Source organism: Amphibalanus amphitrite, unplaced genomic scaffold, assembly GCF_019059575.1.
Source record: "Amphibalanus amphitrite isolate SeventyFive unplaced genomic scaffold, NRLGWU_Aamphi_draft 000107F_arrow, whole genome shotgun sequence".
NCBI lineage: Eukaryota > Metazoa > Arthropoda > Thecostraca > Balanomorpha > Balanidae > Amphibalanus > Amphibalanus amphitrite.
The window spans coordinates 300,320-318,552 of NW_024881602.1; the positions used below are offsets into that span (position 1 = coordinate 300,320).

The 18,233-nt window shown below is 49.6% G+C and overlaps 1 protein-coding gene across 1 annotated transcript in view; it reads left to right on the forward strand.

The window, feature by feature from the left end:
* The window catches only part of LOC122380807 (inositol-trisphosphate 3-kinase B-like), a 56,217-nt gene that overhangs the window by 13,253 nt on the left and 24,731 nt on the right, over positions 1 to 18,233 (forward strand). The window lies entirely within an intron of this gene.

An 18,233-nucleotide genomic window follows, 5' to 3' on the forward strand; every position in this document is an offset into this window, starting at 1 on the left:
ACCAGTCGGTATGCTGCTAGATGTAGCGAATAAAACTGATGGAAAATAAAGATGCTCACGAGCACATATTTTTATCTACTCCAGTGCATCGAATTTCGCCGCAAGCGCTTATCTGTCACACCCCCTCCCCCCACGCCAGGTAGTCAGCTTTCCACGCTTTGTTTTCAGCGAATGTTCAACTTTTGCAAGCTTATTCTATTGAGGCTCCCATTCACAATTAAAACCGAACTGCTCTCTCTGCTCTCTGGGAGCATGCTGCCCCAGGTCGCATGGTATAAGAACACCCAGGCCCACGTTGGGTACACCGCGCCGGACAGCAGCTACCATTGTCCTCGCAGTGATGCCGGGGTTTAACTGGCCCGAACACTCAGCTGCACTGAAAAACTGGCGCAAAAACCAGCGGACGACACACCTGAACGATGGGAGAACCTATCCGGAGCGTTGTAAAGGCTGTTGGTGTGTTAACTAAAGTGTAGCCGGGTCTCAATGTCGCTGGAAGCACTATGGGGAAGAGGCTAAAGGGGTGGCAGAGGTCAGATGGGTCATAATTGGTCAATGGTGAGAAAGTTATGGCCAGTAAGAAGACTGGCGAGAGTGGCAAGACTGACGAGAAAGTGACGGGACGGTAAGGTGGGGTAGGACAGAAACTGGCTAGACAGTGGCCGACGAGACAGTGAGATGGCATCGACGAGAGACATATTGACGAGACAGCGACAAGACAGTGATGGGTTCTTGATAAGCCAGTGACGGGCCTTCCAACTCTCCAGTACTTCCATACCTCTCCATGACAGGCTGACGGATCACGTACACACGGTGTAACAGGTCAAGGACTGATCGCAGACGTGCCGTGGGCCTACACAGTGGAGGGTGACGTAGCAGGGCGGACTCAATGACTCGCCCGCAGCGTATACTCTGTATCGTAAGAACTCGTTAGCTCGAGAGCCAACCCGCCGCGCCGGTGTAATGCCTCAGCGCGTCAGCAGAGTGGCATGCCGACATGCCGACACGCCGACACGCATTCCGCCCTGCTAATGCCCGGCGGGTCGCCATGACCGACCACAATGGCTCGCCCAGGATGACGTGATGGGGGCGGCGGTTTCCATTAGCGCCGTGGAATGAACGCCTTCTCTCGGAAGAGAATCATGAAGTCGGTCTCATCGTCATGACATCTAAATGAAAAGGTTATGTTTGTCATAAGGAAAAAGGCGTTGATGAGGATTGAGACCCACAGAAACGTATGCATGTCCCTTGGTCTTTTGTGTTTGCTTCCTTATCTTTGTGCAACTTTGCATTTATTTGTTTATCAGTGTTCATGTTACACTGTGAAGAAAAACATGCCAAGTAAACAATGAATCGCGAGACATCAACACTAAATCACACTGATCACTGTGTACTTTCCCTGAGGACTGTGACAACGACGTTGTGCTTATTTCCGGGCCATTGCTGAGCTTGTCTGAGTACTTTCCGGTCAGCTTTAGTCGCATTGAGACCTTGTAACCACACAGGTGTGACTTCGAACATTTTTGGAATCAGCATTATCGAGGTACATTGTGCACTGTGCAGTCTGCTACCCTTATCAGTATACTGTAGTCAAGACCATGTATCATCACTCATCGGGGCTCAATATGTAGGTAATGCTCGCTTTTTCGAGTTATGCGTACGTTATGTTCGTTCGGCTATATGTAAATCAGCCTAACAAGAACTACGCATAAGGTTTCGTGCGCTGAGTTTTTTTCAGAAAGATCACGTATTCAACGGGGTTGATGCATGAATGGGCTGTACGGAAACGCGTCTCCGTTCGCATCTGAGGCACCCGTTCCGAAGAGAACCGTACCACCCCCATGTTTCTCGTGCGGCCAGCGTAATGGAGATAATTAATCGCCGCATTGTTGGAGCTAATGGCTTCGGAGCGGTCCAAAATTGGGTCGTTCATCATGTGTTCGGGTCTGAGGCTGCGTACCAGGCAGTCATCTCTCAACCGTCCATCAACGGCAAACAAGGCTAGTCTTTTGTTCTTCCTACCCAACATTGCTGCATGAATAGCTCGGCTCGCTTCGACGTCGCCTGTCGATATTTGTCACATGGCCTTCAACGTTGGACATTTCTGTTCTCATTGAATGCATGTATCGAATCGGCTGCGGTCCATATTTGTCGGTCTTGTGACGGCATCGGTGAAGCTGATGCTGATTGGTCGAGACGGATTGATCGATTCCGCTTCTGTGATGCAAATGTGCCGTCGAAGGATGGCAGGAAATCTCGCCGTCGATAAAGATTGCATCTCTGAGTCGGTCAGCCGTGGCTCGGTCTCAGGGGTGGAACTCTTTGTTTTTCATTGGGGTTGTAGTTTGCCGGAGCCCAGGGTATACCCCCACCAAAACCCGAAAAGTCCCCGGATTCGGCCCACTATTTTTCGGGAGAAGCCCACATTTTCATTTACAAAAATAAAAATAAAATAAAATAAAAGTGGTCCATCTCCAGGGAGAGACGGCTGACCCTGTCGTCCCTCCATTGGCTATGTGCCTGGTTATAGGTACTCGGGTATCGCCACCATGGTCGTGGCGATTCGGAAACGGTAGACGCGTCATCCGGGGGCTGGAGTGGAAGCCGTGGAATAAGCACTTGCCTTCCGGCGTTTTTGCCGCAGGCGATAGTGGCCTCCATGAGTCGCGGGCTGATGATACGACCAGCGATAAGTCGTGTGCCATTGCACAGTCCGTCAGTGGCGGACAGATTACGAAGTAGCATGAGTGGCATGCCTGGCTTTATCATCAAGCAGTGAGGTGGGAAGCCGGGAGCGCACAGAGTGTTTAGATACTCATGTGGAATATCCAGCTGCTCGGCCTCCTCCACCAGACTGTCGGCGCTCAGCAGGCGGACGGCCTCTCCGGGGAAGCGCTCGGTGACTGCGGCGTTCAGCTCGTCGACCCGAGTGTTTCGCGGCGCGAGCACAGCCCGCGACGCCATCCACTCCCGGTCGCCGTGTCGCCCTGCCAGGTCATCAAACACCCAGTCAATGACAGCGTCGACATCGGCGTCCATCACCAGGTGCGGGGGCAGCTGAACAAACCCATCCTTGGGGCCCTCTGCGCGTCCCTCTCCCAGCTCGAGCAGCCAGTCACAGAACGCCCGCAGCTCTGGACCGTCCGGCCCGGCTGCCCGCCGCGGTAGACGCCCAAAAGTCCCTTTGAATACTTGTTTCTTTCCACATTTGACAGAAACATTACTCAGTATTGGAGCAAGGCTCTTTCCCTACGAGTAACAATTTAAGCCACTCGTGGCAATTGACAACGAAGACCTAAACAGGAATACGTTATTTTTAGGCTAAAAAACTTAAAACGAGTCCATCTTTGTATATTAATGCCACTGTCGTCTGGAATACGTCTATTACGGAAACGGGTAGTAGAAACCGGAATAGTGACTGATCAGACATGAGATATTTTGCAAACGAGGACAACATACTGAACACAATGCCGCAAAGGAACCTAACACTGGATCTAAATAATCTCAACCTGAGAAAATTAAATAATAAATGCCACAGCCTTTTCATATCACCGAATACTTCAATTAACTAGATGATCTTTTTTCAACGAGCAAATGTATTATGCATTGTTTGGCGAATCGTAAACAAAACGCATACTCTTCACAGCCACGATGGCTAGGAACATAACGGCTTGTCTGTCTGCCCCTGAGACACTGAAAGTAAGAGTACTGTAGACACGGTGAGTCTGCTGCAACAGGATGCGAAAGCTGCAAAACAACAGCGTGACGAATCCGCACGGCATAATTAGGCATTTGTACAACCAAAAACAGGCAACACGATCTTAATACTAGCACATACACTACTGCATACACTACAAGGCATCCATGAGATGAAGCACAGTCACAGCGCGTGCGCCCATAACCCGTACATAGAGACTAGAGTCGGCAACATAGTCTGTCAGGCCCGTCACTTGCCGGGGTAGCCGGACGCCGGCGGGTGCGGGGAGGGGGGGGGGGCTGCTGCTGCTGGTGCACTGGGTACTGGGGCTGTGCCGGCGGGTAGCCTTGCTGCATGGGGTACAGCGGCTGCGCCGGGTGCCAGAGCGGCTGCTGGAAGCGCGCGAACGGCGCGTAGTACTGCTGGTACGGCACGAACGGCTGCTTGTACGGCGCGGCGTACAGCGGCACGCCGCAGACAGGGTGCTGGGGTCCCTGGCCTGGCAGCTGCGGCCACTGCTGCTGCTGGGATACCGGCTGCGGAGGAGGTGCTACGGGCGCGGCCGGCCGCTGGGGCTGGGCCGCCGGGTGGCCGAGCCGCAGCCGGTTGCCGAACGGCTGGACGAGCGGCTGGGTCGGAGCCGCCTGCGGGAGCGGCTGCGCCGCCGCAGGACGATGGTGCATGGAGGGCGCTCTCGGAGACATGACACACACACAGACAGACACGCCATCCCCTCAAATGTTGCGACCCCCACTGCACTTTGCCAATGACTGGCCAGACAACCAGCTTTACTGGGCACCGAACAGGTTCGTGCGCTGGGTGCTGCGGCTCACAAATTCCCGCACCAGCTCAGCCCGGTCCAGCGTCTTCAGCTCCTGGCTGTAGGTAGCGCAGATTGCCGCGTGGTTGAGCCGCGCCTGAGACATCGTGCTCCGCAGGTATGTCTTCAGTCGTTTCAGTAGGCTGAATGAGCGCTCAGCGGTGCAGCTAGTGGCGGGTGCTGTCAGGCCCAGCTTGACCAGCTTGGCTACCTCAGGCAGCAAGTCCCCCAGGGTGGTCATCAGGCTCGCCGCCTCAGTCATTGTAGTGGGATGGTGGCCCATGTCACCCAGCATTCTGACATGCAGAAGCAGTCGCTCCTCGTCCAGGCCGTAGAACGCCGCGGCGCGGCGCGCCTCTCCGAGGTCTCCGGCCAGCGCCTCCTCTACACTCTGGAGGACTTTGTCATCTCCCGTGCAGAACCTGTCCTTGAGGCCGGCTGCCAGGTTGTCAAGGGCAGCGAAGTACTGCTGCCGGTGCAGCTGCTGCGGTGTGGTCGGGTGGTGCTCGTTTCCGCCGCCACCAAGCTTCCGCGGCTGCCGGACTGGCCGTCGAAGGCGCGGCTGGTCGAGCTCGAGCTCCTCTGCGCTGGCAGTGCAGGTCGCCCAGAACTCTGAGAACGCCGCGTCCTTCCGCTGGGAGAGAGTAGCCTCCCGGACCAGCCGGATCTTCTCGAGAACGGCGCCCACGGACAGCTGTTTCCCCTGGATGGCCGTCAGGGTTGGCGTCACCAGCTGGAAGAGCAGCAGTCCGAGCTTCACCATGAAGAAAAACTCAAACTGCTCCATGGCTCGCCTGAAACCTTGCGCCTTGGCGGCAGCGTCACTGGCGCTCGCTGGATCGCTGAGGATCGCCGTGAGCGTGGCGAGCACGGCGGTCCAGTTGTCTAGTAGAGACTTCAGGCTCCGCTCGTTGCATGTCCAGCGCGTGCGGGAGAAGGAGCGGAGCCCGATCGCGTCTTGGTCCTGCTGATGACCAAAGATGGCCAGTCGTTTTGGGGATGAGCGGACGAACTCGATGACTGCAGAGGCCTCGCTGAGCGCGTTTTTCAGCTCCGTTGTCGCTGCCGCCAGTGTAGCGAGATTCATCCTGTGGGCGGCGCAGTGGATGAATACGGCCTTTGGCTGACGCTGCTTGATGAGCTGCTGGACGCCGTTGTATCTGCCGGACATATTGGAGGCCCCGTCATAGCATTGACCGCGCAGCATCTCCATCGGCAGGTTCATTCGCACCATGGCGTCGGTGATGATCTTGTAAAGAGCGTCAGCCGTGGTGCTCTCGGTGGAGTGGAAGCCCAGGAAGAGCTCCTGCGGTGAGAGCTCAGCGTCCACGTACCGCAGGCAGAGGGACACTTGTTCCTGGCGGCTCATGTCCTGCGTCTCGTCCACGATTATACTGAAAGCCCCGGCAGCACGAGCGTACTTCGTCAGCTGTCGGAGAATGCTGTGTGCCATCAGCTCCAATATCTCGTTCTGGATCTGGTAGCTCAGGAACTGCTGCGTGTCTCGCTCCAGCCACTTCTTCAGTTCTGGCGAGCGTTTCGCCCACGTCTGCAGGAGCTGCATCAGATTTCCGGACGCCTCCTCCCGGCAGCGCAGAGGCAGCCCCTGATGTGCGAGGTACTCCATCGCATCGAAAATGTAGTCCAGAGCCATCCTCGCCTCCCGCACGGCCTTTGCCTTGCCGGTAGCCAGCTGGAGCTGTGTTGGATTCGGCGAGCGGGCTTGGGCCAGCCCCTTCAGCGCGTTCCTGTGGCAGCTGGAGGCCTCGTGGCGATTAAAGCTGCTAGGAACCTTCGGCCAGGATTTGAAGCCACGGCTGATAAAGGCCAGGTCCAGACGTGGCTCGGAGGCCAGGAGTCCCATGCCATACGCCTCGGCACACGGAGCGCACGTTACGTGCTGCCCTGCGTGACTCTTAAGCCAGGGGAACGTTTTGTGCCACTTCGAGAAGTTGAACCGGGCACCACGTTTAGCACCGCTGTGCTGATCCGCCGCCGAAGAGGAAGGATGAGGACGTGGCCTGAAAGGAAAGCCAAAAATATAGATCTTGCGGCGAGCAGTTTTAAAATGCATACGTTTATCCACGTTCGTCTGATGTAGTCTGTAAGTTTTGAAGTCTAGAAGTCTCGGAGAGAAGCTATATTGTGAGTCTGTATCTTTAGATAATCGTAAATATATTCCAATTTCAATGTTCTTTTCATTTCCCATAATGATATGATTTCAGTGATCAGTCCATTCCAAGCGTCTTGCCTCATCTCCTTTCCCCGAATTGTATGACATTTGGACGAAATGAAAATATGTTTTTAGGGAAAGGGTTGTTTATTGTCCAACATCGACAAAAATGCTTGACATCTGTAATCCTTCCCAGGATTGATACCTTTGTTAATGATCACCACAGGCGGCACCCCCCCCCAGGGGGGGTCCGTCCCTTTACCGGGCCATAGGAGGAAAATTGCTACCAAATGCTGCCAATATGACGTCACTGGGATGGTCGAAAGCTGATTGGTCGCTGAGATTCAGGCGATGCTGTCAATTCTGGCGCACCGGCGCAGTGTTTTCCAGCCGTTGCGTGTATTGTTATACAGAGTTTGAATATTGTTTATTTGATAATGATATCACTTTTGATGTGTTTGAAGGTCGGAAAAGCATACACATAAGTGGCATTCACACACTTGTCGTCTCAGAGATCATGAAGAATATGACCAGCTTCAGCAGTTCAGCTCAGGTATTCAATTCAACTGTATAAGCATGAGTATCATAGGCAGATCAGCCACGTTTCAGTTCAACCAGGTTTAACCATTTTTTTTGTCATTTTTGGCTTTCAAAGGGAGCATGATAAACTCATTTTTAGTTACAAAATGCCTTAGTATTGTTGAAAAGATAATGAGAAGGAGATGGAATAGTTGTAAATTGTTTCGGAAGTGGCTAGCTTCTATAAATATTAATACTTTGTGAAAATAACTACTTATTTGTAAAATAAAATAGCATTAAATAACAAATCAATCTATGCTTACCTCCCAGACTGGAAAAAATTCACACACTGTCAGATGTGTCGGGGGCTTTCATTTCTCAAATTTCAGCGCAAGCGATTTCTCACCAAATTTTTGGCGCATCTTGCGTGCTAAGTTGAAGCTTATTGTTACTTCTTTTCAATATTAGTTGTTGCCAGATTTTATCATCTGTATCTAAACTTTCAAATTTTGGGTGAATATTTTGAATTTAAAAGGATTTCTGACATGCTTATTGCTGAAAATCCCATTCATGTTTATGTAAAAGTTATGTAATTGACATTTGCTAACTAAACAAGCTCGTCCTTGTCTATATATTGGTTTCTATTTATACCACCTGTGCTACTACTAATTTCTATTTGTTGAGACTATTTACCTAATGCATTTGCTTCATATGATTTTATACGCAGACGCACCTGTGCATGGAACAGTAATGCCAGACTCAAATTCAAAATATTAATGAAATAAATTGTGTTATTTGCTTGTTTCACCTGAATTCTGAGTGAGGCCTGCAATCAATACATAAATATAAAATAGGTACATGTTTTGAGGCTTCATGTCAGCACATAGAAAAGGCAATCAAAGAAAGGCACCTTTGGGGCATTGATTATTTTTGCTTGCCATCGCCTAGTGAAATGTTTTTCATGTTGCATTGTGTTAATAAATTCGGTAATGTGTTTTGCAGGTCCGGGGCGTGGTCCTCTTGACGGCGTGCAGGAGAGCGAGCAGTGGCAACCTGCACATAACAGCACAATGACTGGCACCGAGCTGAGGGCATAAAATCACATCATATCGACTTCAGCATCTGTCTCCCAGCTTTGGAGACGTCGCCCGAGTCCCTGAGTGGCGAGCGCCAGTTTCCGAAAGGAAGTTGAGGAAGGCGACCCAAAAGCACCTGCTGGGCTGCCGACACTCCTGCGCTGCCAGCAGGGCGTGCTGCGCAGCAAAGCCTCGCTGCGTGGTCTGTACGACATCCGACACCGGCACCCAGACGTGCAGTTTCTGATGACATCCCACCTCAACCAGGGCTGCCCCGAGAATCTGCTGACTGTCTGCTGCTGGGGCCGACCTGCCGAGCCTGTCGCCGCCCCGACGGACCTGCCGACGACCTGCCGGACCTGTCGCCGCCCTGGTGAGCCTGCGGCCGCCCTGGGACCTGCTGCCACCCCAGCGGGCCTACCGCCGCGTCTACGCTGCCGCCCTGGTGAAACAGATCCGTCGTCGCCCTGCCGGACCTGTCGCCGCCCTGGTAAACCTGCTGCCGACCTGTCGCACCTGCCACCGCCCTGGTGAATCTGCTGCCGACCTGCCTGACCTGTCGCTGCCGTGGTGAACCTGCTACCGACCTGCCGGACCGTTCTCGCCGCCTTGACGAGCTTGGGGAGCCTGTGCTGAGGTGCCACCGCTCTGCTTCACGTGTAATGTTGCCCGGTTCCTGGCTGTCGCGTGGTCAGTCGGCACATTGTGTTTGGAGAGGCGACATCTTGTACAACTTTCCGACAGTTCGGAGCATTTTATTGTACAGCCCTCTGCAAACTGTGTGGTAGGTATTCTTTTTTCGACAAAAACGAGAATAATGCGAATACTATGCTATCGGTCATTCGCAAATCGTAACAGGAAGACACGCGAGACTCCGCACCTTAGATTGGCATCATCACCGTATTCATTTTCCTTCTAGTTCGGCAACAAAATCCAAAAGTTTATATTTGCCCCCAAAACAAACTTTTGCATTTTGTTGCCACACAAGGCGTATACTTTGTTTAATGATACACCTAATCGAAGGAGTGGAGCATTGCGCATCTATTTGCAGTGAGTTTTGACCGGCTGATAGCATAGCCTTTGAGTTATTATCGGTTTTGTCGAAAAAAGAATACCTACCACGCAGTCTGCTGAGGGCTGTGCCTACTCAAGTCGCAAGAGATTAGGCTTGTGCCTTATCTGTCCTCTACCAATCTGTCCAATATGGTTTTTAACTTATAACTACGATTTATGGTATGACATAAACCGGTATATTGTGTACGCATTTGGTTCGTCCCAGTCAGAAGTTTGGAATGTGTATGCTTGTGTTACGGTACAATTTCGGTTTGTGCAGTTCACACAACCTCTTAATTACGGGGCGAAATAGACGCAAAACCAGGGCTGCGGAGTCAGAGTCAGGGTCGACAGTAATGACCGGACTCTGAGTCGATTTTGGAAACCGAGTCGGAGTCGGGGTCACCGAAAATCCATCGGCTCCTCAGACCTGGCAGGGCTGCGGAGTCGGAGTTGGAGTCGGTCGGAGTTGATGTCGGAGTCGGAGTCGGAGTTGGTTTATGGAAGTCGCGGTTGGAGTCAGAGTCACCAGAAATCCATTGACTCCGAAGACTCACGCAAAACTATGGCGATTTTCATCTACGAGAGAGCCGCCGATGTGCTGACCGGATCACCGGCGGGGCGCACGTTGGCTCGGTCCGATCCCAATAATGCCGCCAAATCTTTGAGTTCGAGTAACAGCTGGTCCTGATTTGCTTCACTGAGGAAACATCACACCGTTCTGCCTTGCATCGGACATCAAAACTGCACTAAAATCCGCTAAAAACGTATTTGAATGTCCGTCCTCCATAATGGCTACGGACGGCGGCCGGCGAGTTACCATCCCAGTGACGTCACTCGGACCCGGTAGGGGGACGGTAAAAAAAAGCCTGATGACCATACCTGGTTATATGGCCTTGCCCCCCCCCCTCGCCGCCCGCCCACTGTCTCAATATCGCAGTTCTACTAGGCCCGAGGAAATACAACTTACCCGCTGCTGGCTGAGTCGCCGGAGGCTCGCGGGGTCGGCACTACAGCGGACGCCGAAGATATCGCGACTGGTGCCACCTCAGGTTGACTGGGACTGAGGACAGGAGACGGACGTAAGAACATGTCTGGACTGACATTCACTGGGGGGGGGGGGGGGGCGAGTTGACAGTTCTCAAGTCGTAGTATGATTTGGAAACCGATATTTTAGACGTGCTGGCGAGCTGAGAGATTGGACTGAACGAGTAGACCGTTTCACTTATCGACGTTATTTCTAATAAATCGACACTACTACGAACACGGTTGACGTTTTTCCCGGCACTGTCTCATTAGCGCAGTACTGCAGAGCACGACTTACCCGCTGCTGGCTGGGTCGCCGGAGGCTCGCGGGGTCGGCACTACAGCGGACGCTGAAGATATCGCGACAGGTGCCACCTCAGGTTGACTGGGACTGAGGACAGGAGACGGACGTAAGAACATGTCTGGACTGACATTCACTGGGGGGGGGGGGGGGCGAGTTGACAGTTCTCAAGTCGTAGTATTATTTGGAAACCGATATTTTAGACGTGCTGGCGAGCTGAGAGATTGGACTGAACGAGTAGACCGTTTCACTTATCGACGTTATTTCTAATAAATCGACACTACTACGAACACGGTTGACGTTTTTCCCGGCACTGTCTCATTAGCGCAGTACTGCAGAGCACGACTTACCCGCTGCTGGCTGGGTCGCCGGAGGCTCGCGGGGTCGGCACTACAGCGGACGCCGAAGATATCGCGACTGGTGCCACCTCAGGTTGACTGGGACTGAGGACAGGAGACGGACGTAAGAACATGTCTGGACCGACATTCACTGGGGGGGGGGGGGCGAGTTGACAGTTCTCAAGTCGTAGTATTATTTGGAAACCGATATTTTAGACGTGCTGGCGAGCTGAGAGATTGGACTGAACGAGTAGACCGTTTCACTTATCGACGTTATTTCTAATAAATCGACACTACTACGAACACGGTTGACGTTTTTCCCGGCACTGTCTCATTAGCGCAGTACTGCAGAGCACGACTTACCCGCTGCTGGCTGGGTCGCCGGAGGCTCGCGGGGTCGGCACTACAGCGGACGCCGAAGATATCGCGACTGGTGCCACCTCAGGTTGACTGGGACTGAGGACAGGAGACGGACGTAAGAACATGTCTGGACCGACATTCACTGGGGGGGGGGGGGCGAGTTGACAGTTCTCAAGTCGTAGTATGATTTGGAAACCGATATTTCAGACGTGCTGGCGAGCTGAGAGATTGGACTGAACGAGTAGACCGTTGCACTTATCGACGTTATTTCCAATAAATCGACACTACTACGAACACGGTTGACGTTTTCCCGGCACTGTCTCATTAGCGCAGTACTGCAGAGCACGACTTACCCGCTGCTGGCTGGGTCGCCGGAGGCTCGCGGGGTCGGCACTACAGCGGACGCCGAAGATATCGCGACTGGTGCCACCTCAGGTTGACTGGGACTGAGGACAGGAGACGGACGTAAGAACATGTCTGGACTGAAAACAATGGGGGGGGGGGGGGGAGTTGACAGTTCTTAAGTCGTAGTATGATTTGGAAACCGATATTTTAGACGTGCTGGCGAGCTGAGAGATTGGACTGGACGAGTAGACCGTTTCACTTATCGACGTTATTTCCAATAAATCGACACTACTACGATTACGAACACGGTTGACGTTTTTCCCGGCACTGTCTCATTAGCGCAGTACTACAGAGCACGACTTACCCGCTGCTGGCTGGGTCGCCGGAGGCTCGCGGGGTCGGCACTACAGCGGACGCCGAGGATCTCGCGACTGGCGCCACCTCAGGTTGACTGGGACTGTGGACAGGAGACGGACGTGAGAACATGGCTGGGCTGACAACACTGGGGAGCGAGTTGACAGTTCTCAAGTCATAGTATAACTTTACTTTTACATAAACTCAGTCATAAGCTTTTCCATCATAAACTTTTTTGTAGATGTTTAGAACAACTAAGAGATTGGACTGGATGATAAACTAAAATGCCAATTGTTTACCTGTGGAAATTGTGGGATATGACTAGCCTACAATTTGCTTGTCAATGTTAAAAGGCAAACAGCATACATTACATCATACACTATCACATACAGTACATTTGACTGCAACCAAAAGTGGATTCCAGCCTGTGGATTGTCTACCAAATCCAAATGAATAAATATATACATACCTAAATAAGCTGTACAACAATTGGAGCCAATAACAATAAGCATAGGAATTAGGATCAAAGAAAACTATAATCCTTACCGAGGCTTCTTTGAAAAAAGAAGCTGAGACAGCTTCAGCTGTCTTTTACCAGACATTGTCAATGGTTATAGTATAGCATCAGCATGGAAAACAATGAAAAGTGCTGAAAATAAGAGCAGGTAGGTACATAAATATAAAAGAAGGACAAGAATCAGCACTGGAACTAGTAGACTAGAGAAATATGATAGGCCTTTTTTGAAAAACCAAAAATAAAAGGTAGGCTGATAGGATAGTACAACCAGTAACCACTAAAGAAGTGGAGGAGAGTGAGGCACACACTTCCATACATGGCTGACATTTGTTGACCTAGTGATATATATATATATATATATATATATATATATATATATATATATATATATATATATATATATATATATATATATATATATATATATATATATATATATATATATATATAAATGAGTGCTGCTGTAGAATACTTCACTGCTTCCATTTACTTAATGAATAAATGAATATAAAATAACTTTGGAAATGTCCCAAAACATCTTCAAGCAATCAATGATATCACTGTTGGTCCACATCCAGTGTGAGATATTGTGTTACAACTTACAAGATATTTCAATTTGGGTATACCATATACTCAACCTTGCCTGCAATTTGGTACTAAGTGCTGCCCAAAATTTCCTTGAAACTGGCCCTTTTCTGAGTCTGACAAGATCTGCCCTAACAAGATCTTGTAGAAACCTGGCCCTGCCACATACCAGCTGTTGTCGTGTTTAATCCAACCATTTGGTTGTGCTAAAAACGAAAGTATCAACTGCAACAGTTTACATATCAAGCTGCATTATGAAGTAGAAATAGCAAATAAAAATGAAATTGCACCATCAGATTATGACACAAGATTATAGGGACACATACATTTGTGGGCTAGTAGAACCTTATGTGTAAACTCCGATCCCAATCTGAATCCCAAAAATTGCAATGTTTTCTGAATTATTATTGTAGGTAGGTATAATAACAAAGGCAGCTCCCGCCCAGTGTTTTGAGAGGGGCAAACAGGTTTTGAGAGCAAGCCAAACATGCTTCAAGACAGGGACAAACGTAAACAGATTTATTTTCTTCCATGCACTGCCATGATAAACCAAATTTGAATTGTAATGTTGATGATACAAATCAAGGCCTTTCGGGAGAGGCCAAATGACACTTGGTCCTTCTGGGAGGGGCAATGCCACAGTTGGCCCCCCTTGGATCCGCCCTTGGTACCGACCAATGTCATATAAACAATATATACCCAAGGCCATCTATAGAATATACCTATCTAGCGGGCCTAGTAACCCAATGGTAGAACCAAGATTCTTACAGATAGGTAGAACTGCTGGCGCGTAGCCAATGCCCAATACAAATAACACCAGTCCCGCCAAAACCTTGCATTTGTATCAGATGCGTCATGTTGGCTTACATGTGACTTTTTTGCATTCTGTTCGCGAACCTGTCAGTAAGATTATCAGCACTAATTATCGCACAGGATTGGTTCATGGTCGTCAACGTTGGTTTTCAGTGTCGTCATTTTAGCCAAATATTCGTGCTGATTGGTGGTGTTGTGCCAACTGACAAAATTGCGAACAGAGTGATATTTCACTTTAGAAATGTATTTTTGATTGTGCGTTCTGTGGTCGTTGGTGGCACGCAATATTATGATTGTGGTGATAGAATGCTACATAGGGTGAAGGGCAGGCTTAGGTTAGGTTAATTTATTTCTGAAGCTTACTGTTTTGTGTCAAACTCTTCATCTATGCTTATCTATTTGATAAGCACAACCCACAGGTATGAAATATTTAGTGAGAAAACCCAAAAGTATGATGATTGTTATGATTTTTTTGCTTCACACTTTCATGTGACATGTTAAGATTTTTTGGAACACTTTCAATATGATTCACTTAGTATGCTTAAGAAGTGTGAAGTGATTAACTTTCATATCATGCTCACTGTCTCAGCGGAATGATATGTTCTTAACAGATCACTCTCCATGTTTTCAGCATCTGGAATTCAAAAAGATGTCCTAATTTATTGATATCTTCACTTTCTTGATATATCTCAATTATCTGCTTCTGTATGATACATGTTTTGTTCATTTTCATGTGTTTTAGGCTGATTCTTAATTTTCCAATGTTGGGGTTGTAGTTTTGCCATTGGGGTTGTACTTTTAAAAGTTGGGGTTGTAGCTACACCCCCCACAGTATATAAAGTTCCGCATGTGCTCGGTCTGGTTAATGGCCGGTCTTGGTGGCTCGATCATGTCTCCATCACTGATTCAGCTTGCACGGGCTAGAGAAGCGTAAAGATAGCTGCCAAGTGCCATCACACGGGCCTGTCCAGTACAAATGCACTTGAGGCGAGAGAATGGCACAGCAGCCTTCACGGTCATGTGCAAATTGTGATGAGGCTGAAGTCGAGGCATTTGAAATTATTTGGGAAAGTTAGAATGTTTTCAGCACTAGATTCAAACGCTCTTATTGTATGCATAACAGGCTCATCTGGCGTGCCAAGCGCGAAACGTCATGCAGGATCCCATGCCACCACGTAGATCTCGGAAGGCCCCACAGTTATATAACAAACCAGACTGCTCCAGATGGTAACATTGTGATCGGTTCTGAACTACAGTCTTACGAAGCTACTTTCTTTCTGACCGGCAGCATACATATACAATGCATACTAAGTTCATATCGTTATCAAAAAGTCGCACATGCTTCTATCCCTTCACGAAACATTTATGTCAATGGTTTGTGAACGACCCGAGACCAACCAGCGACGGGGTGCATACATCGGATCTATCCACTCAATACAGGGGTCATCGCTAGTCTGGAGAAAATCAGTAGTTGTAAGACCTCAACGGGCTGCTTATATGCCCCGAGCAGCGCTGTCAATATACTGCTCTCGGCTATACATACTGCAGTGCACGGTGCAGATGCACGTGCGATAAACTGAACATGAGCGGGCATACATTCCGGCTGGCTACTTGCGCATGGAGACGCTGGCTCAAAACGAATCGACTTATCGATGATAGGAATCGATAGACCGAGTTTCATTTGCTGCATGGTCGTCATTCCGATGGCAGGGGCCGGGTGCGGTAACTGAGCGCGGAGGATATAGCATGCTAAATGGAGGATAACTTTTCAAAAAAAAAAAACATATAGGCATGCATAAGACATTTTGTTTCAGGCAGGATTGCGAAACTGCAATAAAGAATAAACGCTGTTTTTATTTTACGTTGTAAACGGGGTTTGAGTATTGGGAGGACAACAAAATAAGCATTAAATAGCTGAATCATCTATCAATATTCACTTCACCCCAACCGCGGTAGCCGATTGAGGATGAATTGGGGATTGGATAACCTAATCAAGGTGGAACCTAATTGTAAATCGTCTGATTCTATCGCATGCATCCGCATTCGAGACATTAAATGCGTCATAGTTCTACCGGCAGACATTATACCGATGATCGCGCTCCAGAACACTTCACTTTAGACGCTTATCTCTAAGCGTGGCGAATGATGAATGAGAAATGGCTTATTATTTGATGAACCAATCCCCGATAAATCAATTTAGCGGTTAAACAGGTGATTGTGGATTCAGGATTCGACTCTCGGACTGGAAGTGGGTGGTGTCCGCTGTAGGTTATCGTTTCGGGGGCGAGTCGTATGCCGGAGGGCGCTCACCGTTCTGCAATAAATAGCACAGCGTGCAATATAATCCGTGTTCAGGGTGATAATGCTGGCGTAGCTGCAAATGAGAGCACAACTGTATAAAAGATGAGAATACATAGCTAAAAAGATGAACGGGGTCATGCTATGCATGCACTATTTTATCTTCACGCCAATATGGGAGGGTGAGGGAATAATTTGAATTTACAGATTTTTACGATTGATGAGCTTGTATTTGACAACAAGTCAAGTGTAAGTTAGGTATTGCATGATGCCATGCTCGCTCACGATATTTTAAGCACAAGCTGGGAACCTGTGATGCATTTAAATGGTTCTTACCTGCTGGTCGCTGGACTGAATTCGGCGCAGTCTCGGCAGGTCTGCAAACATTCATCAAACCTGACAGGAACGATTGCAGATCCATATCTAAATTTGATTCTGCGGGGCATACCAATCGACCAAACACCACATCATTAAGGAACACCCGAGGTATAGTTGAATCAACTTAGCATACATTATGTGTAGTAGGTGGCATCCTAATGCAGTATTTACTCCGTAAATATTGTGCTGGTAAACATGGTTTAACCATTTCGAAAGATATACACTAGCCTATGTAGATCTATAAAATATGGCAAGCCAGAGCCAAACAGCCGAAGATGCTCAGTGATGCCAACCTTTTTGCCGTCCCAAATCGCTATACACATATATGAAAAGTGGCACTGATTTGATGGAAATGTATAATGCCTTTCAATTGATACCATTGTGAACGGGATGCAGGTCATGGCTGATAAACAGAATGGCTTCGGGGATTATTGCTGATAGCATTAGATGAGGATTTACTTCATCGTCAAACACCTAGTACTAGTATGGCTATCATTCTAAGCAAAATAAAATACCATAAATAAGAGCGAACTCATCCTCTTATGTCGAAGACGCCTGCACAGAGACTCATTTGCGGACATTGCACGCGCCCATTGTGACGTGGACAGACGAGCTGACGGATATGACGTCCTCCACCACTGACGTAAATCACGGTGACGTCGAACCGTGACGCACAGGATGCCGCCGGCCGACCGCGGTGACATTTGGACGGGTCAAGTGACGCCCGGCTCCAACCGCATGTGAGACTCGTGACGAGAAAATGGCATCGTCAGTCCGAACCGAACATGTTTGTGGTCTTTCAAAACGACGAGTGTGACCGCTAGAGCTGGCCATAAATTTAAACAAGTTGGTGGTTTGAGGTATGTACCTTGTGAGCCTCATGCAGTGACAATGCCACGCGACACGCTTCTTTTCCACAGTAAATGGCTGTGACACTTGGTGCCAATGGCTATGAAAACATATGTAAGCGGACGTTGAGTATCCCAAAGAGGTGTCAATCAAAGCATTATCTTCGTTTTCATAGCATTAGCTTCGTTATTGTGAGGAACTTTGCCACGTATCCGATTGTTCAACCGTCAACGCCACCATCACGCCGTCGTTCCGACTCCGTCACATCGTCACCGTCATATAGTAACCGTCATACCGTCAACGTCACCGTCATGCAGTAACCGTCATACCGTAACCGTCACCGTCATACAGTCAGCAACGTCACCGCCACACCGTCACATCGTCACCGTCACTGTCAGATGCTATCGGCTCCCGGGCCGCGGGCACTCGCCGGTCGCTGCCGGTGGCGGCGGCCGGCCGTCCTTTGGACCAGCTGCACCGATCCTCTGACGTCAGAGACCTGTGTACTCGGCACACACGGCAGCGGGCCATGACGTCAGCAGCAGCTCAAATGGTGTCGCCGCGCCGCCGCGCTGGGGAACGGGCTGACTCAGCTGGGAGAGGGGGGGGGGGGGGGGCAGTGGTATAGGCGGATGTGGAGGGAGCTGGGGAGAGATAGGGAGAACGGGAGTGGGTGAGTGAGCGATTGTTGAAGAGGAGGGAGTGTTGTGTGATAGAGTGACAATGCAGTC